The sequence below is a fragment of the Ranitomeya imitator genome, chromosome 6, assembly GCF_032444005.1.
Source record: "Ranitomeya imitator isolate aRanImi1 chromosome 6, aRanImi1.pri, whole genome shotgun sequence".
Classification (NCBI taxonomy): domain Eukaryota; kingdom Metazoa; phylum Chordata; class Amphibia; order Anura; family Dendrobatidae; genus Ranitomeya; species Ranitomeya imitator.
The window spans coordinates 291,296,406-291,314,245 of NC_091287.1; positions in this window are offsets into that span (position 1 = coordinate 291,296,406).

Consider the following 17,840-nt stretch of genomic DNA (forward strand, 5'->3'; position numbering starts at 1 on the left):
GGTCTGCAGACAGGTATGTAAAACAGGTAAGAACCTGTTCAGACAGGAGGACTTAAGAAAAGGTAGAGAAAGACTGCAAGAGCGGATGCAGAGCGAAAGCACAGGAGCTAGAGCCAATAACAGAGATGCCATAGGCGGAGCCAAGAGGCGGAGCCAAGTGCAGAACGCAGGAGGCGGAGCCAAGAGCTGGAGGCAGAGCCAAGTGCTGAAACACAGGAGGCGGAGCCAAGAGCAGGAGAAGTAGAACCGCAAAGAGCGGAGCCAGGTAGAACCGCAAGGAGCGGAGCCGCAGAGCGAAGCCACAGAGTGCAGAGCAAGGTCAGAGTGCAGAGCAAAGTTACTGAGAGCAGAGCTAGAGCTAAGCCAGAGTGCAGAGCTGAAAGCAGAGCAAGACAGAGTGCAGAGCCGAGAGCAAAGCCACAGAGAGCAGAGCAAGGTAACAGAATACAGAGCAAAGAGCAAAGCAAGGTCGCAGAGAGCGGAGCCGGAAGCGGAGCAAAGCAGGACACAGAGTACACACAGGAGGGAAAGGAAATCAAGACAGGGATATAAACGAACACAGGAACAGGACTTGGCTTAAATGGAGTCAGGAACAAGACAAGACACGGAGACATGGACACAAGCCAGGGTACTACGCCCCTCTGGGTGGCGGACATAGGCCAGGGTACGAAGCCCCGCTGGGTGGCTACACAAGGACATAGGCCATGGTACAAAGCCCCACTGGGTGGCTACACAGGACACAGACCAGGCTAAAACGCCCCCTGGGTGGCGGAACACAAGAGACACAGAGACATGGCCTGGCACTTCAGCAGCTAAGAACTGACTGAAGGAGTAAGTTGCACAGGCAACCACCAATGGGTGGGGATGTCTTAAATACAGGAAGCCTCATGGTGATTAGCCAGGGACACCTTAGCAAGGTGCACACAGTCTCTATAAGAAACAGGAGTTGCTGGCGCCGCCCCCGTATGCACACAGACAGAGCATGCACAGAGCAAACAGCAGACATGAGGCACACAGCATGGAGCTGGCAGCAGAGAGAAGTCACCACAAGCCCAGAGAAGTGAGTTTGAGTGTAATGCAGGTGGGGGATGGGAGGCCATGCAGTGATGCCAGCAGGGTTGTTACAAAATATAAACAAAAGGAATTAGCTAGATAGATAATATCTATCGATCAATTCAATTCAATTCAAATGAGCTTTATTGGCAGGACTAAGTACTAAGTAAAGATTTTCCTGTATTTTCATGACTATGAAAGTTGTACATTCACACTGAAGGCATCAAAACTATGAATTAACACATGTGGGATTATATACTTAACAAAAAAGTGTGAAACAACTGAAATTATGTCTTATATGCTAGGTTCTTCAAAGTAGCCACCTTTTGCTTTGATGACTGCTTTGCACACTCTTGGCATTCTCTTGATGAGCTTCAAGAGGTAGTCACCTGGAATGGTTTTCACTTCACAGGTGTGCCCTGTCAGGTTTAATAAGTGGGATTTCTTGCCTTATAAATGGTGTTGGGACCATCAGTTGTGTTGTGCAGAAGTCTGGTGGATACACAGCTGATAGTCCTACTGAATAAACTGTTAGAATTTGTATTATGGCAAGAAAAAAGCAGCTAAGTAAAGAAAAACGAGTGGCCATCATTACTTTAAGAAATGAAGGTCAGTCAGTCCGAAAAAGTGGGAAAACTTTGAAAGTGTCCCCAAGTGCAGTGGCAAAAACCATCAAGCGCTACAAAGAAACTGGCTCACATGAGGACCGCTGTTATGATCCGGTGACCTTGGAGCAGCATGAGAACTTTCACTGGAGAAGGTGGTCACTATACTGACCGCAATCCTGAACTTAACACCGCAACTAGAAGTAGCCGTGGAGTGTACCTAACAATCCTAGACACCTTGTCACAGCCGGAGGACTAAATACCCCTATAGATGGAAATAGGAATACTATCTTGCCTCAGAGCAGATCCCCAAAGGATAGACAGCCCCCCACAAATATTGGCGGTGAGTGGGAGAGGAAAAAACATACACAGGCAGAAAAACAGGATTTAGCACAGGAGGCCACTCTAGCTAAATAGGACAGGATAGGACAGAGTTCTGTGCGGTCAGTATTAAAACCCTTCAAAAATGTCCACAGCAGAATATACAAAAACTTCCTACTTCTAACTAAAGATGTAGGAGCGTATATCTGCAACTCCAGCGACTCCTACAATCAGAACAGGAATACAAACAAAAACAAGCACACAGCAGTGTGCCACAGACACAAAAAACCAAACACTTATCTTTGCTGAATTTGGCAGCTAGCAGGAGAAGCCAGAAAGTGATCCAACACTTCACAAGGAACATTGACAACTGGCAAGGGCTAATGAATCCTGCACACTTAAATATCCCAGTCAGAACAGCAATTAGCAGATACACCTGGACTGTGACTCGGAGACAACTGCATTCCCACCTACAACCACTGGAGGGAACCCAAGAGCAGAATTCACAACAGATCGCCTCAGGAAAGGAAGACCAAGAGTCACCTCTGCTTCTGAGGATAAGTTTATCCGAGTCACCAGCCTCAGAAATCGCAGGTTAACAGCAACTCAGATTAGAGACCAGGTCAATGCAACACAGAGTTCTAGCAGCAGACACATCTCTACAACAACTGTTAAGAGGAGACTTTGTGCAGCAGGCCTTCATGGTAAAATAGCTGCTAGGAAACCACTGCTAAGGACAGGCAACAAGCAGAAGAGACTTGTTTGGGCTAAAGAACACAAGGAATGGACATTAGACCAGTGGAAATCTGTGCTTTGATCTGATGAGTTCAAATTTGAGATCTTTGGTTCAACCATCGTGTCTTTGTGCGATGCAGAAAAGGTGAACAAATGGACTCTACATGCCTGGTTCCCACCGTGAAGCTTGGAGGAGGAGGGGTGATGGTGACACTGTTGGGGATTTATTCAAAATTGAAGGCATACTGAACCAGCATGGCTACCACAGCATCTTGCAGCAGCATGCTATTCCATCCGGTTTGCGTTTAGTTGGACCATCATTTATTTTTCAACAGGACAATGACCCCAAACACACCTCCAGGCTGTGTAAGGGCTATTTGACCAAGAAGGAGAGTGATGGGGTGCTCTCCCAGATGACCTGGCCTCCACAGTCACCAGACCTGAACCCAATCGAGATGGTTTGGGGTGAGCTGGACTGCAGAGTGAAGGCAAAAGGGCCAACAAGTGCTAAGCATCTCTGGGAATTCATTCAAGATTGTTGGAAGACCATTCTATCTCTTTAAGCCCATCAAGAGAATGCCAAGAGTGTGCAAAGCAGTCAAAGCAAAAGGTGGCTACTTTGAAGAACCTAGTATATAAGACATACTTTCAGTTGTTTCACACTTTTTTTGTTAAGTATTGCTACGTCTGCACATACTTACCTGCCTTCTCCTATCCCTCGGCGCACTCACGACCCTGTCCCTCGTCGCTCTGCTTCTTCCTTTGCTGGGTCGCAGCCTCTGGTTTCTTTGCACATGCGCGGTCGTGTCTCCTGCGTTGCTGAGCCTTCTGGGAGGTCGCGACCCGATGGCCCCAACATGGCGGTGCCCATCGGGTATTTCTTCCCGGCGTCTTCCCAGGTAAGACACCTTTGCTTTGTAGGTTCTCTGTCTTTTGTCAGCGTTCCTATGCCCTAGGCTCCCTAGTCTCTGTATTATTCTCTACGTTTTTCACTCTGTGTCTCCGTTTTGTCTGCCCTTTGTTCCAGCCGTCTCTGCTCTGCGTACCAGCTTAGTCCTGCCAAGTCCCGTGTTCCCGCCGTATCCAGCTAAGTCCTGTGTTCCTGCCGTATCCAGCTAAGTCCTGTGTTCCTGTCGTGTCCTGCCAGTCCTGTGTTCCAGCTTAGTCCTGCCAAGTCCCATATTCCTGCCGTATCCTGCTAAAGTCCTGTGTTCCTGCCGTGTCCTGCCAAATTCTGTGTTCCTGCCGTGTCCTGCCAAGTCCCGTGTTCCTGCCGTATCCTGCCTAGTCCCGTGTTCCTGCCGTATCCAGCTAAGTCCTGTGTTCCTGTCATTCCCAGCTAGTCCTAAAGCTCCGTTCTCTCTCTTTCTCTCTTTTGGGTCGTCCCTTTGGCTCTAGCTGTTGTCTCCATTCCCCCAAGGTCCTGCTCCTAACGCTCCCTGTATAGGGGGTGGTTCCATCTGGTCCGCTCATCCTCGGGGGCTCTAAAGTCACGACCCAGAGGGTCCATTCTCGGATTCTACTCCAAACCCTTACAGTAAGCAAAGGCGATGGACTCCGCTGGAGCCTCAGCTGTGCAAAAGGAGCTAGTCTTTTTGCGGGAGAACCAGTCCCGTATCATGTCCTTCATGAAGGCAATGGATTCTCGTCTTTCTGCGCTCCAGCCCTCTGATCCTGGCAGCGCTTCCCTACTTGCTGGCTTACAGCAAGAGTTGGCTCAACAACATGATACCCAGGCTCATATCCTTAGTTACATGTCCTCGATAGACGATCGGCTGCTTTCTTTACAAACAGCAGCTTCTACCACCGCTTCTGCTCCCCACCCTCCTCCCCGCTTGGCTAAACCACCTCGGTACAACGGTGATCCCAAATTATGCTGGGGTTTTTTTAAAATCAATGTCGTCTTCATTTTGAGCTTCAGCCCCAGCATTACCCCACTGATCAGGCCAAGATAGCTTTTCTGATTTCCTCTCTGGGAGCGAGACGATCCCCTAGTGTCCCGGTTGTCCGAATTATTGGAGACTTTTCGTCTTGTTTTTGATGAACCTGGTCGTCTGGCCTCTACAACTGAGGCTCTTTTTTCTCTCCATCGGGGATCCTTATCTGTGGGCCAATACGCTATCCAGTTTTGTACTCTCTCCTCCGATTTAGGCTGGAATAATGAGGCATTTGTGGGAGCTTTCTGGCGAGGTCTCTCCGGGCCCATAAAGAACGAGTTAGCTGGTCGGGACACTCCTAAGGTTTTGGAGGATTTAATTTCCTTAGCTACCCGTATTGATCTTCGTTTTCAGGAACGCGCTCGGGAGCGGAGATCTCTTCGGCCTTCCCCTGCCACCCGTAAGCCACTCAGTCCGCAACCTGGAACTTCCTCCCTGGCATCCGCACCTGAGCCGATGCAAGTGGACCGTCTCAAAATGTCTGAACAACGACGTAAGGAGAGGCGTACTCAAGGTTTATTTTTCTACTGCGGGAGTGCCTCTCATCTGTTGCGGTCCTGCCCTGAACGTCCGGAAAACTTCTCCACCTAGGTCAGGTAAGAGAGGCCTCCCTAGGTGTTTGTGATACCTCTCAACCCCTCACATTGTCTGTCCTATTGCATATTTCTGGCAGCGGCATTTCTTTGGATGCCTATGTGGACTCGGGCGCAGCAGGAAATTTTATCAGACTAGACGAGGTTTTGAAATTTTCTGTTCCAGTCAAAACCTTAGAGAGCCCTTTAATTCTTGCATCCGTGGATGGTAAACCTTTACAGGAGACCATTACACAAGTTACACTTGAGGTGGAACTTCAAGTTGGGGCTCTGCATAGGGAGAAAATTGCATTTTACGTTTTAGCGGGTCTGTCTCATCCTGTGCTTTTAGGTCTCCCTTGATTACGGAGTCACGAGCCCATTTTGGATTGGCGCAATGGCAATATCTTGCGCTGGGGAGAACTTTGTTGGGAACGTTGTCTGCTGCCGGTGCGTCCTGTGGGTGTCTCTTCTTCTTCTTCTTCCTTCTCTGCTTTACCCTATCTCTACAGTTCTTTCTCTGATGTCTTCGACAAGAAGGAGGCTGAGGGTCTACCTCCTCACCGACCCTATGATTGTCCCATAGATCTCGTGCCTGGGGCTATCCCACCTAGGGGTAGAATCTACCCTCTCTCTCCTATTGAGACGCAAGCTATGTCTGAATATATTCAAGAAAATCTTGCTAAGGGATTCATTTGCAAGTCTTCTTCTCCTGCCGGAGCAGGCTTCTTTTTCGTGAAAGAGAAAGATGGCTCACTTCGTCCCTGCATTGATTATCGAGGCCTAAACAACATCATGGTGAAGAACAAATATCCTCTGCCACTCATTCCGGAATTCTTCGATCATTTCAGAGGAGCGCAAATTTTTACCAAACTGGATCTGCGTGGCGCATACAATCTGGTTCGAATTCGTGCAGGAGATGAGTGGAAGACCGCCTTCAATACTCGTGACGGTCACTATGAGTATTTGGTTATGCCGTTTGGCCTCTGCAACGCTCCGGCAGTTTTCCAGGAATTTGTGAACAATGTATTTCGGGATCTTCTCTACTCCAGTGTCGTGGTTTATCTTGACGACATTCCCATCTTCTCTCCGGATCTTTCCACTCATAGACGAGATGTCCGCCGTGTTCTGCAACGGCTAAGGGAGAATCATCTGTTTGCAAAGATTGAGAAATGCGTCTTCGAGACAATGTATCCAAGGAAGGGCAGAGAGGATTGCTCGAAGTCAGGTCTGGAGATGGATCCCGAGAAGGTTTCTGCTGTCTTTGACTGGCCTCGTCCTCTTGGAATAAAAGCAATCCAACGTTTTCTTGGCTTTGCCAACTACTATAGACAATTTATTCCTCATTTCTCTTCGATTACTAAGCCTATCTCAGCCCTTGTTCGCAAGGGAGTCCACTCCAGTCTTTGGACCTCTGAGGCTGAAGAGGCCTTTCTGTCGCTTAAGCAGAAATTCGCTGCAGCTCCTGTGCTTCTCCGTCCTGATGCAAATAGACCGTTTGTCCTTGAAGTCGACGCGTCATCTGTCAGAGCCGGAGCAGTACTTTTGCAAAGATCCTCTTCCGGACATTTGGTTACCTGTGGTTTTTTCTCCAAAGCCTTTTCTGCTCCAGAACGGAACTACTCCATTGGAGATAAGGAACTATTGGCTATCAAGTTAGCCTTAGAGGAGTGGCGCTATCTCCTTGAGGGGGCTGTTCATCCGTTCACCATTTACACAGACCACAAGAATTTGGCCTATGTTCAGTCTGCTCAAAGACTTAATCCACGACAAGCCAGATGGTCTTTATTCTTTGGACAATTTGACTTCGAACTTCATTTCCGACCCGGAAATAAGAACGTCAAAGCGGATGCCCTCTCAAGATCCTTTCAGCCTTTGAACATAGAGGACTCTCTGGCTCACATCATTGATCCAGCAAGAATCGTCACCCTTGATCCTCTTAGAGTGGTTTCAGCTCCTCCTGGCAAGACTCTTGTGTCGAATCAAGACAAGGAGAGAGTTTTACGTTGGGGTCACTCCTCCAAGATTGCAGGACATGTAGGAGTCAAGAAGACACTTTCCCTTATCTCTCGGCGCTACTGGTGGCCATCTCTCCGACAAGACATCACCAAATTCATAGCTTCTTGTTCTTCTTGTGCCAAAAATAAAGTTCCCAGGCAGCTTCCATCCGGTCTCCTGCATCCTCTGCCTGTGCCTTCCGTCCCTTGGAGCCATATCGCCATGGATTTCATCACCGATCTGCCTTGTTCCTCGGATTGCTCTGTCATCCTATTTATTGTGGATCTGTTCTCTAAGATGGCTCACTTCATTGCGTTGCCTGGTCTGCCTTCCGCTCCAGAGTTGGCAAAAATCTTTTTACACCAAGTCTTCCGTCTTCATGGCTTCCCACAACATATTGTCTCCGACCGTGGAGTTCAATTTACCTCACGTTTTTGGAGAGCCCTCTGCAGTCTATTGAAGATTAACCTGGATTTCTCTTCCGCATATCACCCTCAATCCAACGGCCAAGTGGCGCGAGTTAATCAGGTTTTGACTACATACCTGCAACATTTTTCCAATGCACACCAAGATGACTGGGTCTCTCTTCTCCCTTGGGCTGAGTTCTCTTATAACAACCTTCCCAGAGAAGCTTCCTCCAAATCTCCCTTCTTTGTGGTCTATGGTCAACATCCGAGCATTCCTCTTCCTGTTTCTCTCACTTCGGGGGTACCGGCAGCGGATTTCTTGTCCCGGGAGTTCTCTAAGATTTGGAGTGAGACCAAAGAGCCATAGTATGAAAAGGTTTGCTGATAAGAAGCGTTTGGATGCTCCTCCATATTCTCCCGGCGATAGTTTTGCTCTCCTATCGCTATATCAAGCTTAAAATTCCCTCTTACAAACTGGGTCCTCGCTATATTGGTCCTTTTCCTATCTTAAGTCGCATTAATGATGTTTCCTACAGATTGAAGCTACCTGCCTCCTTACGTATTCCCAATGCTTTCCATGTACTGTATCTCTTCTCAAGCCCGCAGTGTTTAATCATTTTCACTCTGCTACCTCTCACTCTCCTCAACTCTGTACTTCTAATGGGATCTTTAATGTTAAAGATATCCTTGCCAAAAAGGTAGTTAGGGGCAAAACCTATTTTTTGATTGATTGGGAGGGATTTGGTCCTGAGGAGAGGTCCTGGGAGCCCCGAGAGAACATCAATGCTCCTCTCATCATGAAAAGATTCCTCTCTAGCATTAAAAAGAGGGGGACTAAGGAGGGGGGTACTGTTACGTCCGTACATACTTACCTGCCTTCTCCTATACCTCGGCGCACTCGCGACCCTGTCACTTGCTGCTCTGCTTCTTCCTTTGCTGGGTTGCGGCATCTGGTTTCTTTGCACATGCGCGGTCGCGTCTCCTGCGTCGCTGAGCCTTCTGGGAGGTCACGACCTGATGGCCCCACCTCAACATGGCAGCGCCCATCGGGTATTTCTTCCCGGCGTCTCACCAGGTAAGACGCCTTTGCTTTGTAGGTTCTCTGTCTTGTCAGCGTTCCTATGCCCTAGGCTCCCTAGTCTCTGTATTATTCTCTACGTTTTTCACTCTGTGTCTCTGCTTAGTCTGCCCTTTGTTCCAGCCGTCTCTGCTCTGCGTACCAGCTTAGTCCCGTGTTCCCGCCGTATCCTGCTAAAGTCCTGTGTTCCAGCCGTGTCCTGCCATGTCCTATGTTCCTGCCGTGTCCTGCCAAGTCCTGTGTTCCTGCCATGTTCTGCCAAGTCCTGTGTTCCTGCCGTATCCAGCTAAGTCCTGTGTTCCTGTCGTTCCCAGCCAGTCCTAAAGCTCCGTTGTCTCTCTTTCTCTCTTTTGGGTCGTCCCTTTGGCTCTAGCTGTTTTCTCCATTCCCCCAAGGTCCTGCTCCTAACGCTCCCTGTATAGGGGGTGGTTCCATCTGGTCCGCTCGTCCTCGGGGGCTCTAGAGTCACGACCCAGATGGTCCACTCTCGGATTCTACTCCGAATCCTTACAAGTATATAATTCCACATGTGCTAATTCATAGTTTTTATGCCTTCAGTGTGAATGTACAAATTTCATAGTGTTGGCCTAATGCATATTGATCTGTATGTATTGAAACAACTATTGATTGTTTAATATGATGTGATTTATATATCTGCATGCATATTGTTCACATGTCAACAAAGTTAAAAAAAAAAAGGGGAGTCCTCATTTACAGGCAGGATGTTCCTTCTCCCCCTTCCCTGTGAGCACATTTCTTGTGTGTAGCTGAAGCTGAAAGGACTCACAGCAGATATCTCTCTCTCAGAAACCAGATTGATCCTGTTCTCGTGTTTTAAGCTGGATGTTCTTAATTCTTATTAAATGAACATTCTTTGTTGCTCGTTGTGGACATCACGCTGATTAACCCGCTGCTAACAGGTTATGGGCCCAGGAGTCAAAGCAATCCCAAACCTCCAGAGCACAGAGATAGAAAGACAACAGCAAACTGAGAAGAAGTAAAATGGCCGCCAGCAGCAACTCAACAAAGTTTACAGTGCCAAGCCTGAATAACCAGAACTACCAATCATGGAAATTCAAGTTGAAGATGCTGCTGATAAGAGAAGGTACATGGAAATACACTCAGGACCCTAAGCCTGACCCAGTACCACAGGAATGGCTAGAAATGGATCAGAAAGCACAGAGCACCATATCACTCAGTATAGAGGATGATCAGATTGTGCATGTGTGTAAGTGTGAATCTGCAAAGGAAATGTGGGAGCAGTTGCAGAAAGTACATGAGAGAATAAATTTAAGTAATAAACTCTATCTAATGAGAAAGCTGTATCAGTCTAAGCTACACAATGACCAGGACATGCAGGACTACATTAGAAATACTCTGGAGACCGTAGAGCGCCTGCGGGGCATTGGGGAAGATATGAAGGACTTCCATGTAGCAGCACTATTACTTGGTGGTCTCCCAGAAAGCTATGACACGCTTGTAACTGCACTAGATGCACGCCCAGATGATGAGCTGACATTGGAGTACGTCAGAGGAAAGCTTGTAGATGAATATAAGAGAAAGACAGAAAATGTGAGCAGCAAGATGTGTAACAAGGAAACTGCTTTACAAACACATGATGTGCCCACCAGCAGACACCACCCTAAAGAGACACGTGAATGTTTTGTATGCAAGAAGTCAGGTCATTTAAAAGCTGAATGCAGAGTCTGGAATGCTAAAATAAATCAGTTGAAAAAGCAAAACAGCCAACAGAGAGTTAAGAGTGCTGTATCTGGAAACAATGATTCGGCAAATACTGAAGCTGCATTCACATCAGTCAATGCATTTAAATCAAAGCATGTGTGGTGTATAGATTCTGGTGCAACCAGTCACATGACCAATGACAGAGACTTCTTTACTAAGCTTAACCAAAATAAGTCAGAGAAAGTGATAATGGCAAACGGTCAGTGCATGAACTCAGAAGGCATAGGAGACGGTTATATTGATTCTAACATCTCTGCAACACAAAGTAGAAGGATCCATGTAAAGGATGTACTATATGTGCCTAGTCTTGAAAGTAATTATCTGTGAAAAAGCTCACAAAACAAGGTAATGAAGTTACATTTAAGGAAGATAGCTGCATCATCTCAAATGAGGGTCACACATTAGCAAAAGGAAAAATCAGAGATGAACTGTATCAGTTGAAATGTAAAGAGTGTGTATGCACAGCTAAGCAAGAACTGCACAAGAACTGTATTCATGTATGGCACAGGCGGCTTGCGCATAGAGACCCAGAAGCAATAAGAAAGTTATTTCAAGAACAATTAGCTGATAATATTACAATTAGTGTTGAGCGATACCTTCCGATATCGGAAAGTATCGGTATCGGATTGGATCGGCCGATATTCAAAAAATATCGGATATCGCCGATACCGATACCCGATCCCAATGCAAGTCAATGGGACCAAAATATCAGAATTAAAATAAACCCTTTCTTTCCTTGCAGGTTCATTCTACATGAAGGAAAACAACAAAGAATAATGCATGATGTATTTGGGGAGGTGGCGGAGACATTAAAGTCATAGAGGTTTAGCGCAATCAAATAGAATAGCCTTTTTTTTTTTTTTTTTTTTAAAGACGTTCGTAGTGACAAAGATATTGACTATGTAATTTTTTTTTTATTTTGTCAGATATTGATGTTTCACTATTCCACGCCCTTCCCCTTTTTTTTTTTTTTACTTTTCCCACACTTTCATCATCATCAGCATCTTTGACATCAACTTTCTTCACCTTATTCATCTTCTTCTTCATCTTCTACCTATTTTTTTTTTTATTACATTCTTCATATTCATTTTATTCAACTATTGTTATTCTTCTTATTCTACATATTCATTTTATTCAACTATTATTATTCTTCCTATTCTACTTCTTCATCATATTCTCATTTGTGACAGGCATTCCCGTAGTTGTTATCTATAAAAGTTTGAAGATTACACCTTCCATTCTGCCAGTCACAAAAGTTACATTTGTCCGCGTTCAGTTTGGCCTGCAGCATCAGGCTTTATCCAGGGGCACCACGAGGAGGAACGGACTCACCCCCATACACTGCTTATGGTACCGTCACACTTAGCGACGCTGCAGCGATACCGACAACGATCCGGATCACTGCAGCGTCGCTGTTTGGTCGCTGGAGAGCTGTCACACAGACAGCTCTCCAGCGACCAACGATGCTGGTAACCAGGGTAAACATCGGGTAACTAAGCGCAGGGCCGCGCTTAGTAACCCGATGTTTACCCTGGTTACCATCCTAAAAGTAAAAAAAAAAAAAACACTACATACTTACCTACAGCCGTCTGTCCTCCAGCGCTGTGCTCTGCACTCCTCCTGTACTGGCTGTGAGCACAGCGGCCGGAAAGCAGAGCGGTGACGTCACCGCTCTGCTTTCCGGCTGACAGAGGCTCACAGCCAGTACAGGAGGAGTGCAGAGCACAGCGCTGGAGGACAGACAGCGGTAGGTAAGTATGTAGTGTTTGTTTTTTTTTACTTTTAGGATGGTAACCAGGGTAAACATCGGGTTACTAAGCGCGGCCCTGCGCTTAGTTACCCGATGTTTACCCTGGTTACCAGTGAAGACATCGCTGAATCGGTGTCACACACGCCGATTCAGCGATGTCTACGGGGAGTCCAGCGACCAAATAAAGTTCTGGACTTTCTTCCCCGACCAGCGACAGCACAGCAGGGGCCTGATCGCTGCTGCCTGTCACACTGGACGATATCGCTAGCGAGGACGCTGCAACGTCACGGATCGCTAGCGATATCGTCTAGTGTGACGGTACCTTTAGTCTTCTTCTGCATATAATTTAGATAATATCAGAGCAAAAGATATTAAGTGTTATGCTTAATGTTCTTCTGCTCTTTGTTCTGCAGCCTCTTGTTCTTCTGCTTCTCGGTCTTCCATGTCGTCGTCTCCAGGGTTGTCGTCTACGCCGTCGTCGTCTCCATCGGGGTGGTCTTCCGGGTCGTCGACTTTAGGGTCTTCAACTTGGAAATGTAGCAGAAGGTACAAGGCGGCTGAGAAAATGCCAAGAACCAGCTGATGGAACTGGAACTCGGATGGCTACCCGAAGGTTCAAGAGCCTATGGAACTACCGAGGACCAGCTGACGTTACTGGAACCCGGTTACTAAGCAGGAGGTACCCGTGCTAAAAAGCACTACCAAGGACCGCCTGACGTTGGCGGAACTCGGATACCCAGAAGGAGGCAACTAAGCCAAAGGCTCTGCCCGGAACCAGCTGACGTTACTGGAACCAGGATGGGGAGCAGAAGGTACAAGAGCCAATGGAACTACCGAGGACCAGCTGATGTTACTGGAACCCGGTTACTAAGCAGGAGGTACCCGTTCTAAAAAGCACTACCAAGGACCACCTGACGTTGGTGGAACTTGGATACCCAGAAGGAGGCACCTAAGCCGAAGGCTCTGCCCGGAACCAGCTGACGGTACTGGAACCAGGATGGGGAGCAGAAGGTACAAGAGCAAAAGACACTGCCGAGAACCAGCTGACGGTGCTGGAACCAGGATGTGGACCAGAAGGTCCACAGGAGAGGAGAGAACAGCTAGGCCGCGAGGCAGCCGCAGTTACCGAACCCCAACAGTCCTACAGGGGGAGCTTGGCCTACTGGCACTACAGAACCAGCCTTGACTACCAATTCATGCAGCCCACATAGGAAGCTCCTAAACTGGAGGCACCCTGGAGTTGGCTAACCCGACCGCAACACGACGGGGCAAGCATAGGCGTCTCAGTGAGTTTGACAGTCCCCGGAAACAGCTGACGATGCTGGAACCAGGCTGGGCACGAGGGAGTACCCGTGACAAAAACACTGCCGAGAACCAGCTGGCGGTGCTGGAACCCGGATGCGTTGCCCCAGTGTGCAAGAGCCAATGGCACGACCGAGGACCAGCTGACGGTGCTGGAACCCGGTTACTAAGCTGTAGGTGCCCGCGCTTAAAAGCACTACCAAGGACCACCTGATGTTGGCGGAACTCGGATACCCAGGAGGAGGCACCTAAGCCAAAGGCTCGGCCCGGAACCAGCTGACGGTGCTGGAACCAGGTGGTGGACCCGAAGGTCCACAGGAGAGGAGAGAACAGCTAGGCCGCGAGGCAGCCGCAGTTACCGAACCCCAACAGTCCTACAGGGGGAGCTTGACCTACTGGCACTACAGAACCAGCCTTGACTACCAATTCATGCAGCCCACATAGGAAGCTCCTAAACTGGAGGCACCCTGGAGTTGGCTAACCCGACCGCAACACGAAGGGGCAAGCATAGGCGTCTCAGTGAGTTTGACAGTCCCCGGAAACAGCTGACGATGCTGGAACCAGGCTGGGCACGAGGGAGTACCCGTGACAAAAACACTGCCGAGAACCAGCTGGCGGTGCTGGAATCCGGATGCGTTGCCCCAGTGTGCAAGAGCCAATGGCACGACCGAGGACCAGCTGACGGTGCTGGAACCCGGTTACTAAGCTGTAGGTGCCTGCGCTTAAAAGCACTACCAAGGACCGCCTGACGTTGGCGGAACTCGGATACCCAGGAGGAGGCACCTAAGCCAAAGGCTCGGCCCGGAACCAGCTGACAGTGCTGGAACCAGGTGGTGGACCCGAAGGTCCACAGGAGAGGAGAGAACAGCTAGGCCACGAGGCAGCCGCAGTTACCGAACCCCAACAGTCCTACAGGGGGAGCTTGGCCTACTGGCACTACAGAACCAGCCTTGACTACCAATTCATGCAGCCCACATAGGAAGCTCCTAAACTGGAGTCACCCTGGAGTTGGCTAACCCGACCGCAACACGACGGGGCAAGCATAGGCGTCTCAGTGAGTTTGACAGTCCCCGGAAACAGCTGACGGTGCTGGAACCAGGCTGGGCACGAGGGAGTACCCGTGACAAAAACACTGCCGAGAACCAGCTGGCGGTTCTGGAACCCGGATGCGTTGCCCCAGTGTACAAGAGCCAATAGCACGACCGAGGACCAGCTGACGGTGCTGGAACCCGGTTACTAAGCTGTAGGTGCCCGCGCTTAAAAGCACTACCAAGGACCACCTGATGTTGGCGGAACTCGGATACCCAGGAGGAGGCACCTAAGCCAAAGGCTCGGCCCGGAACCAGCTGACGGTGCTGGAACCAGGTGGTGGACCCGAAGGTCCACAGGAGAGGAGAGAACAGCTAGGCCGCGAGGCAGCCGCAGTTACCGAACCCCAACAGTCCTACAGGGGGAGCTTGACCTACTGGCACTACAGAACCAGCCTTGACTACCAATTCATGCAGCCCACATAGGAAGCTCCTAAACTGGAGGCACCCTGGAGTTGGCTAACCCGACCGCAACACGACGGAGCAAGCATAGGCGTCTCAGTGAGTTTGACAGTCCCCGGAAACAGCTGACGGTGCTGGAACCAGGCTGGGCACGAGGGAGTACCCGTGACAAAAACACTGCCGAGAACCAGCTGGCGGTGCTGGAACCCAGATGCGTCGCCCCAGTGTGCAAGAGCCAATGGCACGACCGAGGACCAGCTGACGGTGCTGGAACCCGGTTACTAAGCTGTAGGTGCCTGCGCTTAAAAGCACTACCAAGGACCGCCTGACGTTGGCGGAACTCGGATACCCAGGAAGAGGCACCTAAGCCAAAGGCTCGGCCCGGAACCAGCTGACGGTGCTGGAACCAGGTTGTGGACCCGAAGGTCCACAGGAGAGGAGAGAACAGCTAGGCCGCGAGGCAGCCGCAGTTACCGAACCCCAACAGTCCTACAGGGGGAGCTTGGCCTACTGGCACTACAGAACCAGCCTTGACTACCAATTCATGCAGCCCACATAGGAAGCTCCTAAACTGGAGGCACCCTGGAGTTGGCTAACTCGACCGCAACACGATGGGGCAACGCATAGGTGTCTCAGTGAGTTTGACAGTACCCGGAAACAGCTGACGGTGCTGGAACCAGGCTGGGCACGAGGGAGTACCCGTGACAAAAACACTGGCGAGAACCAGCTGGCGGTGCTGGAACCCGGATGCGTTGCCTATTAAAGATTGTCTTCCTAGAGCCCCAACTAGCGGTGTTGTTTCAAAGGGTAAGCAGGGGGAGCACAGTGTAGGCCGAAGTCTGCACTGGAGGCAGCTTTGTGTCTGCGTTGTGTTTGCAGGACACTTTGCCAGCTATACAGTGGGGGAACAGCTGGCGTTGCTGAATCCCACTGACACAATGGCGGGTGTTTTTCTCTGTGCAGCTAGCACTTCCGGGCAAAAACTTGCGGTGTTAGAGCCCAGGGGCAGCAGGAGGAGGAGAGGAGCAGAGTGTAGGCCGAAGCCTAGTTGAACCAATTTCAAAGGAAACCTTTGTAACACCTGAGGGGGGGTTAAAGTACAAGAGCCACACCTTGTGCAGCATTAATGCTGCACAAGTAAAAGGTTGCTCTATTAATTTTGCTCCTTGCACACGCTGAATGAAAGACGTACACAATTTAGCCCATTCTACAGTCAAACTGTAGTGGAGGCGTGACTTGTCTTTTTAAGGAGACGCAGCACAGGTGTCCAAAATAACGCCTTGGTGCTTGGCGCAGCTTCCTGAGCGTTGTTATTTGCTGTACAGGAGTCTGCGCTCTTGTGTTATCCCTTGGCAATGCCCTGTTAGCGCTGCCCGTCTTATGCGGTTAACGATGGCCATAAATCTCAGACCCACAGTGCCTTTTCATAAAGTCACACTGCGGTGCTGGGATTCGTGGCCTTGAGCAGTAAATATTTTCGCCGCTCACACACGTCCTTACACCTGCTTCAGACTGGGCGGCCTCTGCTGATCCCTTCTCGCATGCCGCGGCCATGAGGCTGCACAGTCTGAAGAAGGCGGAAGGAGATGAGTGACGACAGGCGAACATATGCACTGCTCGTGCCCATAAACCACACCCTCGCTGACAAAATAAATAAGAAACCGAGGGGCGTTGTTTCGAGCAGGGCGGACGCACAGGCGCAGCCAGCTAACCAATGATGTCAAAAGACGGGAAGCGCTACCAAGGGTGGTGCTGCGTATCATTAGAAAGGAAAGTCACACCTCAGGGACAGTGGAATGGTCTCAATGAGACATGGAACAGCTGGCGGTGCTGAACCCCACTCACACATTGACTGGTGTTTTTCTTTGTGCAGCTAGCACGTCCGGGCAAAAACTGGCGGTGTTATAGCCCAGGGTCAGCAGGAGGAGGAGAGGAGCAAAGTGTAGGCCGAAGCCTGCACTGGTGGCAGCTTTTGGTCTGTTGTGCCAGCGTGGCTTGTGCTGGACACGATGCCGGCTACACAGCAGGGGAACAGCTGGTGGTGCTGAACCCAACTAACACATTGGCGGGTGTTTTTCTCTGTGCATCTAGCACTTGAAGGCTACAACTGGCGGTGTTATAGCCCAGGGTCAGCAGGAGGAGGAGAGGAGCAGAGTGTAGGCCGAAGCCTGCACTGGTGGCAGCTTTTGGTCTGTTGTGCCAGCGTGGCTTGTGCTGGACACGATGCCGGCTACACAGCAGGGGAACAGCTGGCGGTGCTGAACCCCACTGACACAATGGTGGGTGTTTTTCTCTGTGCAGCCAGCACTTCCGGGCCCCAACTGGCATAGTTAGAGCCCAGGGTCTGCAGGAGGAGCAGAGTGTAGGCGGAAGCCTACTTGAACCAATTTCAAAGGTAACCTTTAACCCACCCTCAGGTGTTACAATGTTGAAGAGCCACACCTTGTGCAGCAGTAAAGCTCCACAAGTTAAAGGTTGCTCTTTAAGTTTTGCTCATTGCACACGCAGAATGAAAGACGTACACAATTTAGCCCATTGAACAGTAGTTCAGTTCTGTATTGGAGGCGTGACTTGTCTTTTTAAGGAGACGCAGCACAGGTGCACATAAATAACGCCTTGGTGCTGGGCGCAGCCTCCTGAGCGTTGTTATTTGCTGTACAGGAATCTGCGCTATTGTGATCCCTTGGCCATGCGCTGGGAGCGCTGCCTGTCTTCTCACCTCATTTCATGTTGGCCGGTGCGGTTAGCAATGCCCATGAATCCCAGACCCGCAGTGTGTTTTCAAAAAACCACACTGCGTGGCTGGGATTCGTGCCCTTGTGCAGTAAATATGTTTGCCGCTCACACAT